Genomic DNA, 15,000 nt, shown 5'->3' on the forward strand with positions numbered 1-15,000 from the left:
TATATATATATATATATATATATATATATATATATATATATATACATATATATACATATATATATATATATATATATATATATATATATATATATATATATATATATATATATATATATATATATGTATATATATACATACATATATACTTAAATTTATATATATATATTTATATATATATATATATATATATAATATATGTATATATATATATATATATGTATATATATATTCATACATATATACTGTATAAATATATATATATTATATATATATATATATATATATATATATATATATATATATATATATATATATACACTTGTTTCATGAACTCTTTTCCGATGTTCTTATTCCCCTTTAAAAAGTATTGTGGAAGTGATTGGAAAGTTAGCTCTTGATGAAATGGAATTTTCTTGCGTCAGCGACAGATGAGATTGATGATGCTGACGCTTCTGAGAAAAGGGAAAGGCCACGGATCAGTCTCTATGACCTCCATAAAACACGGCATCTTTGTGAAAATGAAAGAGGCTGCGAAGTTAAGTTCAACTTCTTGCTGTGATTCTATGAGATTTTGTACTCATTTATTTATGGAATGTCCGTTTAGCGTAAATGTTAACTTTTACTCTAGTCTTCATAGCCATTACAGGGTTAAGAGAAGCTTTAATAATCATATTAGAAGAGAGAAATCTGAAATCAAGTTCAAAAAGAGGTTTTGGTGTTAAAATATTAATCAGAAATACTTGTCGTCACCTTTCTCTTCGACGTTTTATGCGAACAATAGTAGGCTCAAAGATTAAAGAGTATAGTCACCAACATCAAAGTTTCACACACCCACCCACACACTGTCGCACACATACTTGTATGTATATGTGCATTATTTCCTTCTAGTTTTGTATATTTAATTTTACTGATCTTTGTGTGGGACCAGGTTCTTGATTACACATTACATCTTCCCACTTAGATATCACATGATTAAGTGCTGTCAATCATGTTTTTTTTTCTATTTTCGTTTCGTAGAAGCAGTTTTGACAATATAAGGAAATTCGCAATCCGTGCCAATGGGATTAACTACTTGTTCAATATTTACATTTCCGTTGATGTGTTTAAGTTTGGTATTTTATGATGCTTCAGTTTTGTGACATTTATTTATAACCAGTCTTCTTCTTATCAGATTTGGTCATAAAGCTAAAACTAACTCAAGGAAAGAGAAATGAGCAATAATAAAATCAATGTTTTTTTTTTCACTAAAGTCACCTTGAATCTAATGAAACAGCCTTCAGTGAAGGAGAGGAGACATTCTGTAACAACAATGTCTTCTGACAAACAGAACTTCACTTTGTTTGGCCAATCACGTATTCAAGAAAGTTGAGATATTTGAATGAAATTTAAACCGTATATTTTACACATACCATTAACAGTAGGCGTAATTAAAAAAAAATCATAGAAACATTGCAAACATTACGGAGCTATCGCCTTTGAACATTACTATCAAACTTTACCCATCATGATTCCAACATTTCGGGATTTTTTATTTCTAAGAATGAAATTTAAACCGTATACTTTACACATACCATTAACAGTAATTCAAAGTATCATAGAAACATTGCAAACATTATGGAGTTATCAATTTTGAACATTGCTATCAAATTTTACCAATCATGACTTGAATATTTCTGTTTTTTTTTACTTCTAAGAATTGTGGAAGAGAGAGAGAGAGAGAGAGAGAGAGAGAGAGAGAGAGAGAGAGAGAGAGCTGTCGGTTACCTTTGCCTGAATGGCCCAAACCTAATTTCAACTGCTAAGTAAATGGCGCGAGTAGGCCTTCCGTTTGACAATTGGTCCACAGTAGACCAAAGCTACGTTGTGTTAAGACAAGCGGAAAATTGGGGAAGGTGTCCCCTCGGAGAAGTGTTAGCATTACCACGGTATGGCTGCTTTTGCTTCATTGAACACTGAGTCTAAGCATAAGTTCAATGCTTTGGGTTTCTGAAATTATATAGGCGTTATTCACCGATGTATCTTCGAACAGCAGTATAGCCAGTAGCACCATTAAATCTTAGTAAATACAAGAATGATTCTAAAGATGCGTTATATACGTGTGTGTGTGTCTGTGTATTCACATGTACTTCTGTGCACATTCGAAGATAACTCAACATACATATATAGTACATATCAGTGGTTTCTAATATTTCATTGCTAATGAAAAAAAAAAAAAAAAACAGAACAATGTAACGTACCATTATTTCGTCATCAATTCTTCATCCACATAAAATCTCACCCGAAAGAAGAATAACGTCATGCCTTTAGCTGTGAGAAATAGATCCCGGGAAAAGATGGCGCCGTAAAAGGGTGGAAAGGATAAGGAGAAGAAGAAGATTGAAACTCTTCTTCTTTGCGTTCTTTGTGCGGATTCTGGTCCGAGGAGGACAGGCTGGTGGGGGAAAAAGGCTCTCAGGAATAATCTCTCTTCAGGCCTAATCTCTCCCGCAGGCAATGTATATTGAGTGAGCTCGAATGGACTGGAATTCCATTAACGTGATGATGTTTCCAGTATCCCTCATTAATTCGAAAGATTATGGAAGGTGAGAGCAGGGCGAGAGAAAGACGGAGAGTCGGACAGACGAACTGACAGCAGACAGAGAGGAGTGGTGAATAAAGCGGCAATTCTAGTACTTTCAAATAGGTGGGATAAGTATATATCGAGGGATTGCTCCCACTTACTGACGAATCAAACTCACAACAAACACCGAGGAACACTTTAAAGCTCAGTTGACCTTGTTCCTTCATAGTTGATACTAAACAAATGGACCACAGGAGGTTTTACTGAATAATACCTCACTAAAACACTGAGTTACCTACATAGACCCTGTTTATAGGTGTTCACAGGCAATACTATTCAACTATACAAAAGCAAGAAGAAAGTTTAGAAGTCTATGAAAAGTTGTACTCATTTTACAGATCGGAATGTATTTTTGTTATTGTTCAAAATTCTCATAAAGTGGTTAATATCATTTGAGCAGGAATATTTCTCTCAAAAATACATAAAACAATTACAGATAAAAATGTCATGTATAAAAAGGAGCGTTAGAATCAAATTCATTTATTTCTGCAACGATACAAATAAGCCTGACTTAGAGAGGAACGCTTGGACTGTGAGATAAAAAGTATCTCAAGCACTTTTAATTGCCAAGAAATAATTTTTAGGATGGTTACTTCCATACACAAGCACACACCCACACCCAGCGCCCACACTCATCCACAGACGCGCACACACACACACACACACACACACACACACACATATATATATATATATATATATATATATATATATATATATATATATATATATATATATATATATGTGTGTGTGTGTGTGTGTGTGTGTGTGTGTATGAAACATTTCCTGACGCGTAATCACCTATTTTCCACATGATCCAAAACATTTCCTGAAGCATGATCACCTTATGAACGTTTTTTTATATGGTCCAAATACCATCCCTCCCCACCCAAAAGAAGCATGTGTGTGATCCTGGTCAAAAATAGAAGGTGAATTTACTACCCACATACCCTCATTATGATCATCCACAGTCAACTAGCTACACAATTCACTACTCAAGTTAGCAGAAGCACACTGAACATTCCAAAGGACATACAAGAGACGAAATAAACGTCCATGCGGATCGTAAATTAAACTTAAACATCTGCTTGCTTAGTGTATTAACATTTTGAGGATTTCAGTAAAATAACGCAAATATATAAATTTCTTGTGTCCTCTTTCGTTTTATGAAACTCAGCTATGTATCATCTTTTGCTCTGAAAATATTAGTCACCACTGTTGATTACTCTATTTGAATAACTAACAAACACTTGAGAAAACAGTCACCATATTCCGTTACCGGAAAGAAACAGAATGATAATTTTGACGGATTCTTTAAAATGCTGAGAATTCCACGATGTGATAAAATCCATATTCATAATGAAAACAAGAAAGAAAGTGGATAGTTTACAATGAACGTATCTGTAAAAAACAAACAATTTCGTGCCAGCCTCCAAAATATAAAAGAAAATGGAATGGATATAGCGAACAGAATAACGAGCGGGTAGAAATAACGGAGAGTTGTAATAAAAATGTGGAAAAAATATATCGAAAAATTTTTCTCCAATTTTGAAAAATGTTACCCTAAAAATTATTTCGCTCTCACCTTTGTTCCTTTTGAAATCACTGCGTGAAAGAACGTTTTGTTACCGCAATGTATAATTCTGTATTCGGTAATTTTTCAAAAAAAAGCAAAAACTTACCTTAAGGGGAAACTGAGTGGAAGATGTATTGTAGAATGCCATACATTGTCCCTTTTTCCATTTTCGAATCCTGAAAGAAAACATTCATGCTTAGAAAGAAAACTGTGACAGAATAGAGTATTTTCCCCTCTTTTTATTTCATTTTTACCCCGAGAAAAATAGCGAACGAGCACTTCAGCCTTGTGCTTCAGATTTTTAAAGCTATCAAACAAAGAGTTCCACTCATTTTATCACTCTTTACGATATAACTTGTTAAAACGCTCAACTTTCTACGGATGATATTTGAGTGGAAATTCCTATAAAAATATGTGCTTGATTGTCAAGATCATCAGAGTTATATACCACTTTATATGGATATTACAATGCTTTTAGAACTGCTCGGTACTTTATATACCACTTTATGTGGATATTACTATGCTTTTAGAACTGCTCGGTACTTTATATACCACTTTATGTGGATATTACAATGCTTTTAGAACTGCTCGGTACTTTATATACCACTTTATGTGGATATTGCAATGCTTTTAGAACTATACCACTTTATGTGGATATTGCAATGGAACTGCTCGGTATTTATATACCACTTTATGTGGATATTGCAATTTTTAGAACTGCTCGGTACTTTATATACCACTTTATATGGATATTACAATGTTTTTAGAATAGCTCGGTACTTTTCAGAGTGTAGTAGGTATGGAAAGTAACACTGAGACAATTCTAATACCTCTGTGTTTCCAATTCTGGCAAGAGGAAAAAGAGAAAGTAACAAATAATCAATAGAAATGAAAAAGAGAGAAAAACTTATAATGGACCTCTCAAACTTCGCTAACTCACACTCACACTGTTGCCAGCGGTGTTGAACCTTTTCACTTTGGGTGATTATGACTCCAGATTTTAAGGATTAACGATTAAGGATTAACGATTCCCTACTGATCACAGAAACCTAGCTACAAAGAAAAGCTTTGTTGATGTATCTTGTCACATTCTCAGTCAGGGATGATAATCATAATAATGATAGAAAAAACTGAGCCCTACAGTAACTAAGGCCACAAACACATGCACACACTTACACGCTTACACACACACACACACACACACATATATATATATATATATATATATATATATATATATATATATATATATATATATATATATATATATATATATATATATATATATATATATATAGATGTATGATATATATATATATATATATATATATATATATATATATATATATATATATATATATACAGATAAAGAGAGAGAGAGAGATATATTATATATATATATATATATATATATATATATATATATATATATATATATATATATAATTTAATACAATTTTTCATGGTTATCATATAAAATTATATTTTTATATTGGATAATAAACTGGTTTTGCAAGAGTCACTAAAACAAATCTGATTTGGTATTGCCTGAATGACACTTAGGATATCAAGATTATGAAGTTTAATTAAAAGTGAGCATAGTAATTATTTATCCAAAATCATTTTTAATACCAAGGGTGACATCATTAGCCGTTAAAAACATTTCAGATACTTGAGTGGCATATAGTTCATTTTTTCATATTAATTGGATTTGAAAAGAGGAAATAAAATGTGATCCTGACATTAGCTAATGACTGTAGGTGACTTATGAAATCCTAATCATGAGTTATTTTTGGGTGGTAGTGAGAAGCTTTTATATATTTGTCTTTTCATTATAAAGAGCTCTTTTGATTTTAATTCCTTTATATTCTATGATTTTTCCAGATCCATAAAACCTGGGAGAAATTTAAAAATAAAATGAAAGATGTGGTTGCAAAAGTACACTTGAACTAATGAATTTGTTATTTGCCTTTTATTGTATGGTTAAGGAATAAACGTTTAACAGGAAAAACTACATGATGAGACTGTATAAAGAATATGATTTTCTTAGAATTACAGATGCATTTTATGGATATCGTATAAAAAAAACTGAATTATTTACAAAGAAAACATCTTTTAGTCAAGTAAATTTCACACCATTTTTATCTTATATAATAATGATACCAATTAGCTAAAAAAGATTTTATTACGATTCAGACGCAACTCAGTATCCAAATTCTGGGGAAATTAAAGAAACAATATTACCATGTCACGTTCTATTAATTACGAGGAAACTATCGGAAAACAGGGCGATAAAGTGAAACAAGAAGTTCTCAGCGAATGAAACTAGATTTCTCTCTCATCCCAGCCCGAAAAACCTATGTAATGAATGAAGATATTTAAGGCATTCTAGTTGCTTATCACTAACTGAAATTATCATTACAAGCTTTGTTCATTCGTAGAACGAGATTGGTACTTGCTATGAAATTAACTTGGAATTGTTTTTTATAGAAATGAACTGAAAAAAATTTGTCATTTAAAACGTAAACATTGACATGAAGGTAATTGCATTTGTGTAATGATCGTTCCGTAAAGCACAGTTGATTTCAATGTATATATATATATATATATATATATATATATATATATATATATATATATATATATATATATATATATATATATATATATATATATATATATATATATATATATATATATATATATATATATATATATATATATATATATATATATATATATATATATATATATATATATATATATATATATATATATATATCTTACATCTTACTTGAAGTTACAATTTGAAAGGAGAATATTCAAAGATAATCCTTATTCCGCTTAGAAAAGTAATAACGATGCCTTCTATATATTCCCCCGAACCCATTTCCTTCGGAGAATCCAACTTTTCTCTGTAGCAGCATTTCTGGTCCAGAACAAATGGCCCTCATGGCTCATGGTGACGTGGGCCGATATTTTGTGCCTTTTGTTTTATTTGGATAATTTGGCATTCTCTTTCGGTGGATTGCAAAGTATCCGTCACCGCCTGTCTGTGGTGTTTCTATCGGTCTATGGGAAATAGTCCGAGCTAAGGAAATATGAAAGAAGAATTCTCTCACGGTCTTCATCATGTGAAATATATTTTCTGAATTATGTGACGAGTGAGATAAAACGTTTTTAATATCTATGCATTAATGTAACGTTTGAAATTAGTGAAATTTACATACAGCGACAAACGTACTATTCAAGTGACACTTTTAAAAATTTACTAACTATCCTGACGATTTCGAGAAAATCAGATAAGTATACCTTAGTTTTACCAGACCACTGAGCTGATTAACAGCTCTCCTAGGGCTGGCCCGAAGGATTAGACTTATTTTACGTGGCTAAGACGAACCACATTATAGCGAGAAATGAATTTCTATCACCAGAAATAAATTCCCCTAACTCTTCATCAGCCGGCCGGAGACTCGAACTCGGGCCTAGCGAGTGCTAGTCCACAGCTCTTCACGGTTTTTTCGTAAGGTATGAGCCAACCGTAATTACCTTTCTCCCCAATCATTCCTTCAATTAAATCTTCGCTGAGAATTATCTGTCCTTAATGGGCCTCTGTCTACACCATGCAGGCTTCTTATTCTCCTTACTATATATATATATATATATATATATATATATATATATATATATATATATATATATATATATATATATATATATATATATATATATATATATATATATATACATATACATATACATATACATATACATATACATATACATATACATATACATATACATATATATATATATATATATATATATATATATATATATATATATATCTAATAGAAAGAGCCCATAAAAATATAAATATAGTAAGTTATTGCTATATTTCAGAGACCAAACTGTCTCCCTTTACTGGCAATTATATGAATGAAGTAAGGAATAGAGAGGCGGTATTTATACCAAGAAATCCAGAGGTCACCCGTTACGTCACTCCAGTCGATAGCTTCATCTTCTTAATCGCTGGTTGGAGGAAGATTTTATCTATAACACCTGAGTCCCATGATCCTTTTGATAGATTCATTGTATTTCTGTTTTTTAATCAGGGCTGATTCCACCATCTGGCTTTTGAACACACATTGTTGCTATAAATTATACGAAACGCATTCCAGTTTATCCTGTGGTTATGTTTATTTATAAAGTTAAAGATATAACAGCAATTGTCGGTTCAAAAGCCAGATGGTGGAATCAGCCTTGATTAAACAAAGAAATACTATGAATCTATCAAAAGGATCAGGGGACTCAGGTGTTATAGATAAAATCTTGATCCAACCAGCGGTTAAGAAGATTAAGAAGCTATCGACTGGAGTGACGTAACGGGTGACCTCTGGATTTCTTGGTATAAATACCGCCTGTCTCTATTCCTTGCTTCATTCATATACTTGGCAGTGGAGGGAGACGCTTTGGTCTCTGAAATATAGCAATAACTTTCTACCTTTTGGCGTTTTTATGGGCTCCTATTATTAGATGGATTTCTGTTTTAACAGATAATATCTCATAATATATATATATATATATATATATATATATATATATATATATATATATATATATATATATATATATATAAACAAATAACCATTTCAACAATAGTTTCTTAATTTTACTCCATGTGCATTTACATATTCTCCAATTCATGTCGTTCAATATTGTCTTATCCTCTTTCTACTGCTGTCATTAAATAGTACAGAAAGCTCAGTTTGGTTTAATGAGAATCTGTAAACAGAGAGAGAGAGAGAGAGAGAGAGCGGACTTCCAGAGAACGAAAAAAATCACGGCAGAGTGAGGGGGGAAAATATTTTCATGAGGCCCATAAAAATACGCATTGCCATTCACGACGCGTAGAAATTTCCGGCAAGCCTTAAAACTGGAAGGTATTCATCATCTCCCCTTTCCTAGAAGTATCAGGCAGTGGGGCTTTTGTTCGCCGGAGGATTTTGTCGTTTTCAAGAGCATCTTACAGAGGGGGAAGCATTCTCGTCGATCTGTTCTTTTCTGAGATATATCCACTTCTGCTGATACTGAATGCTGAGGGGATGCGCTGAGGAGGGAACTTCTACATTTTTCTGAAAGTTACCCTATTTTCCTACATCCTTTTTTTTTTTTGTAAGCAGCGGCGGTTATTCTGCCTGCATATTATTATGAGCAGTAATAGCACTTTATAGGCATGATGTCGCTAATTTTTGCCCCCTTTTTTTTTTTACCCCAGCAAACAGTTACCCATTTACAGCTGTATATATTGGTGAGTTGTAGATCTGTAGCAAGTCACCGGAATAGCTGATGTTAACACACACAAACACACTCATATATATATATATATATATATATATATATATATATATATATATATATATATATATATATATATATATATATATATATATATATATATATATATATATATATATATATATATATATATATATATTTTCCCGACACCATAGTTTGATTTTGAGTTAAATTGAAATAACATTTTGATAATTACAATAACTGGAGGTATAAGAATATCCAGCTATGAGTTAACTAGATGCTTTCAAGATTATGAGCTGAAGATTAAGTGAATGTTGATGCAAATAAACAAATGCATCTTAGTAAAATGTTGGCTTCGTATTTTCTGCTCTTTTTGTTGCAAGGAAATCTTTTCCGTAATGTCGTTGAATATATTCAAAGGGGCGCCATTTAATTTCCGCTGTGTAAATATTCTGGTAATTTCCGGCAAAGTATTGGTAAACACCTTCCAGCCTTATAATATTATTCCGTTGAAAGTCGTGATTTATGACAATCACTATACGCTTGGCAGAGTATAATATATCACCCAGCTCTTTTGATCCTAACAATTAATTATTAGTCTTCAAACATCGTTGTGGATGTTTTCTTTAAATTTACATTTATATATGCAAATTTCTTAAAGTTTGGATGCATATTTTTAAATCTGTCCCTGAAGAGGGGCTTGGAGGCTACCACCAAAGTTTTGTTTGAAGTATTTGTATTGATATATATACATATTTATTTTGGTAATATTTTATGTAATTGGAGGGTGATCTGTGAATTTTGCAAGACTATTCCTTTATAAGTAATTACTTAGGCTATGTCGAGAGAAGAACATACTTACTAAAATGCTCAACTTTCTTTAGAAGATTATAAAAGTAAGAATGGTCTTAGTCTTAGGTATGTTGGTGAAAAAAGGTTATAGCAATATAAATCTTCTTAAAAATTAAAACTAAATAAATGTGATATTCAGTAGAAATCTAATAAAGAGATAAACCGATAAATCGACAGATATATATATATATATATATATATATATATATATATATATATATATATATATATATATATATATATATATAGAGAGAGAGAGAGAGAGAGAGAGAGAGAGAGAGAGAGAGAGAGAGAGAGAGAGAGAGAGAGAGAGTTGATAGTTGTGAGCCTAAGCATTTGTAACTGTTCAAAAAGATAAATAGTTTTTCGTGTGACTGCGTGTAAATGTTTGCGCGTGTAAATATGTATGAATTATTAATGATGAAATACAAATACTAGACAGACATAAGCAAATTCACGATAAATGAAATGCTAAGATAAAATTCAACGAGCTTTTATAAATCATGATCATTCAACTTGGAAAGCTAAAGTGGTGTTTCTGATTTCCCTTTTTAATCCCTTAAATGATTTTCTTGCAGTCATTTTTTCTAAAAACTGTATCGCTCACAGTCGATTCTCATTCCGTGGCGTTTTGTTTCATTTTCAGTTGAAAAAAGAAAATTCACTTTTGGTTTCTGAAGATGATTTTCTTTTCAGTGGCAATACGAAGTTTCTAATGGGAGGGAAAGTCTGTTTCTCGAGGGAAATTACGAGCTGCTCCTGGAAAGAAAGATGCAGCTTGTGGGTACAGAGTTTTTTTTTTTTTTTTTTTGTGGAGGTGGAAGAGAATTTCCATTTATGCAAATTTACTTAGTGGGAGTGCGGGTACATTTTTGAAACTTAGTCCTTTAGTGTTGTTTTGGAACGATTGGAAGAGCGTATTTTGTTAGATCTATGTGTATGCTTTGCATGCGTATTCCCGTATCATGGGACCAAATAAATCCGGGAATACAAAGGAAAGCAGCGACTCCTCCGCTCTCAGAGCTACTGGAATGAAGGAGAGGACAAACCGGTTGAACCCTCAATCTTGCAAATCCAGCTCATTATCTGTGGAATTGCAAGATCTTCAACGTTAAGAGCAAGGCCGAGAAAGTGGAGGTAGCATATAATAAAAGAGATCTCAAGAGCAATGTACAAAATAATATCTGTAGAAGAAGAGTTTGAAAGTCTGACAACGGAGTTGAACTCATGCTAAGCTAAAAGTAGTGCTGGGTTATTTATCAAAACAAAAGACTTAAATTTAATTTTTCCAAGATGAATGATGTTGGTTATTGATAATTAAAGGACCAAAATTGTACACTTATAAAACACTACACACAAGGGCAGATAAATCCCACCTGAACACGAAGGAGGAGATAAGAGAGCCATAACTTCCTGTGGTCGTTTTATCCTGGCTCATGACATCATCTTTCGGAGACATGTCAAAAGTGATTTACATAACAAAGATAGTGATAAATATGAAGGGTAAATTTTCCAAATTCACAAAAGATTCCTGTGTATGAGTTGGATAAAAAAAAACTGATCTTGAGAGAAATAGGAAAAGTAAAATTTTATCTTCCCAGTTCTGCATTAATAACAAAAAAATATGCAATATAAAGACAGACTTTTAGGATTAAGGAGGAAGCTGAATTGTGGTGATAAGATTCATGTAATTTTCTAACCAGGCATTGTAACTTACATTCGCAAATACTTCATACAAATCCATTACCTTCAGGTGACTTTCCATTCTTCAACCCCAAAATTACTCTCCTTACAAACTGAAAAGTCACTGCCTCAAGTATATTCTAACATGAAATGAACCTTTTCATTCTGCGTTATGCAGTTCTGCTTCTCTTTTTCCTTCTCATTCATCAAATTTTCAAAACACTCTCCCTGTCGATCCAAAACTACATTCATTTTCGGTGTCAACTCTGAATCTGAATCTTTCATCTTCAAGACAATTATTCATCTACTCCTTTGCCTGCATATAAATCCTTTACCTGAAATACAAATATAGATCCTTTACAGAAATAGAAATCCTTTGTCTGAATATAAATCCTTTACCTGAAAATAAATCCTTTACCTGAATATAAATCCTTTACCTGAAAATAAATCCTTTATCAAAATATAAATCATTTACCTGAAAATAAATCCTTTACCAGAATATAAACCTTTACCTGAATATAAATACCTTTACAAGAATATAAATCCTTTACCAGAATGTAATTCCTTTACCAGAATATAAATCCTTTACCTGAATATAAATCCCCGTAGAATAGCCTCTTACTCTCCCTAAAGTTTTTGCTCACCTAAGCTCCTCTGTTTTCATTACTTGGCTTTTTTCACTCTCATTGTCTAATTACCTCACCTATGCATCGTCCCGCATACCTGTACAAGATATTAGCTTTTGCCTTGCGGTAGCTCTTGCCCTTCTAGACAGAGAAACACTTTTCGCTAATTCGGTGACCCAATCTCTTAATTTTAGATCTATTTCCATTATACACACACACATATACACACACACACACACACACACACACACACACACACACACACACACACACATATATATATATATATATATATATATATATATATATATATATATATATATATATATATATATATATATATATTTTCGTGATTCAGTTATATATATATATATATATATATATATATATATATATATATATATATATATATATATATATATATATATATATATATATATATATATATATATATATATATATATTATACAATTATGAAGTCGATACATCCATCTAATAAATGAGTGAACTTTTAATTATGTAAGTTGCCAGTTCCTGTTATTTTCCTCTTCGAATATTTACTTTACATTGAAAGATATCAACTCCTTTCTGGTTTGACTTTCAGTTACGAAAAGTCAAATGTCCTCTATTAGTGGTTCATCACTACAGTGAACTTTACAATGTATATGATCTCGTTCAGAACAAAACGCAACGTCATTCAACTGGGAAACGATTTTTTTTACTATAAACTTCATTACGTCTCCCATGGTAAATTATATTTGATGATTTTCACAACCGGTAAGCTTTGTTCTATTTTTCTTTCAAGCAATGACCTTTATTGAACTTTATTTTTTCTCTTTCATTCACAGTTTCATTATCTCGTAATGTCATTCTCTTTTCTATGCGATAGGTTAACTAGGTAAATATCATATTCCTTAATAGAAAATAAGCATGATAATGATTCTGTTAGTTTAAGATTATTTGAGCAATGGTTAGACCTTTCAAAAAAATGTATTTTATATGTTGTCTAAGAAATTATACTCTTAGAAGAATTCGGCCAGATAGAATTAACTGCGAAAGAATTAAGCCGGAACAAAGAATCATTTAACGTGAAATCTCAAAGAAATACAATAATCTAGAATGTCTGTGGTCTTATCTTGACATCTCTTTCCATGAATTCAAGACCACCCTTATCTCCCCCCACTCTCTTTGTCCCCTAAAGTGGTCATTCTCTTTCACCCCACTTTTACGACCGTACCTTCTTCTACGGTCACAGTTTTCTAAGCGAAATATCATTTAAGAATATTGCGTTTTCATCAGTATGGCCTTTATTTTACTAGCATGTTAGGTTGTAGTGTTAGTTTAGTTATAACGATAAACAGAAGTAACGTAATATTTGAAATAAGTGAAACCCGCATTTTGCATTCGAGCGTTAAGCAGTATTGCAACTGCCCCTATGCTGTTAAATATTTATGTTATTCTACGAAAATGTATTTTATTATAAAAATAGAACAGGGAATTTCTTTCATTCCCTTACGAAACCATCGCATATATTAGCATCAGGGAAACAGTTATAAAGCGAAGATTCCATAAGCCTCATAGCATACACCCATTCTCATATCTCAAATTCCCTTTGTACAGAACTGCAGTCCTCCATTTTTTCTTTGACTTCCACGTTTTGCATATCTATCTTCTGCTTTTCCAATCCTCCAAGGGGATGTATGAATGCACATTTAGGATTATTCCTAAATCTTTCCTGATCTCTCCTACTATTTTTTCAATCATGTATGAACTGCCAGGGATGCAAGGTTTCCTCCTTTCCAATGCATTTTTTATCCAGGTTTTATAATATTGTTATGTCAAAATTTCTATTAGTAAAGCACATATTCATTATATTCATGGAACAAAGATATTTTTTTTATGCAGCTGGGATAAAACAATGCCCGTTTATGAAGCTAGCTCAGAAGCTGACAAAAGCCCTATTGTAACTCTCTCTCTCTCTCTCTCTCTCTCTCTCTCTCTCTCTCTCTCTCTCTCTCTCTAATAGATGAAGATTTCAGTATTAATAAATAAGCTTTGCCTATGAACATGTCGACTGTAAAGACAACTCTGGCTCGTGTGCTAATAATCCCCATGATTTTTCTTACACCACGCGCAGGTTATTAAACATTAAAACAGCTTATATGAGCTTTGCTGCATCAAACAGAGTATCACAGAAACTTAAAGCTTGTTTTTCTTATTCGTCTCCTAATAGGATTATACATGCCATTTCGTTGAATAGCAACACATTTTAGTTTTCTGTAAAAGAAAACTATAGTGTCGATTTTGTTTTTCTGTCCGCA

At 31.9% G+C, this 15,000-nt stretch overlaps 1 long non-coding RNA gene across 1 annotated transcript in view; it reads right to left on the reverse strand.

Annotated features, from left to right (window-relative positions):
* Positions 1 to 4,302: 4,302 nt before the first annotated feature.
* Positions 4,303 to 15,000, reverse strand: part of LOC136829139 (uncharacterized) — an 82,480-nt gene continuing 71,782 nt past the window's right edge. The window contains exon 4 of the long non-coding RNA XR_010850313.1: positions 4,303 to 4,375. This is a non-coding gene — a long non-coding RNA (uncharacterized lncRNA). The remainder of the gene's footprint in view (positions 4,376 to 15,000) is intronic.

The sequence above is a fragment of the Macrobrachium rosenbergii genome, chromosome 44 (genome assembly GCF_040412425.1).
Source record: "Macrobrachium rosenbergii isolate ZJJX-2024 chromosome 44, ASM4041242v1, whole genome shotgun sequence".
Taxonomy (NCBI): domain Eukaryota; kingdom Metazoa; phylum Arthropoda; class Malacostraca; order Decapoda; family Palaemonidae; genus Macrobrachium; species Macrobrachium rosenbergii.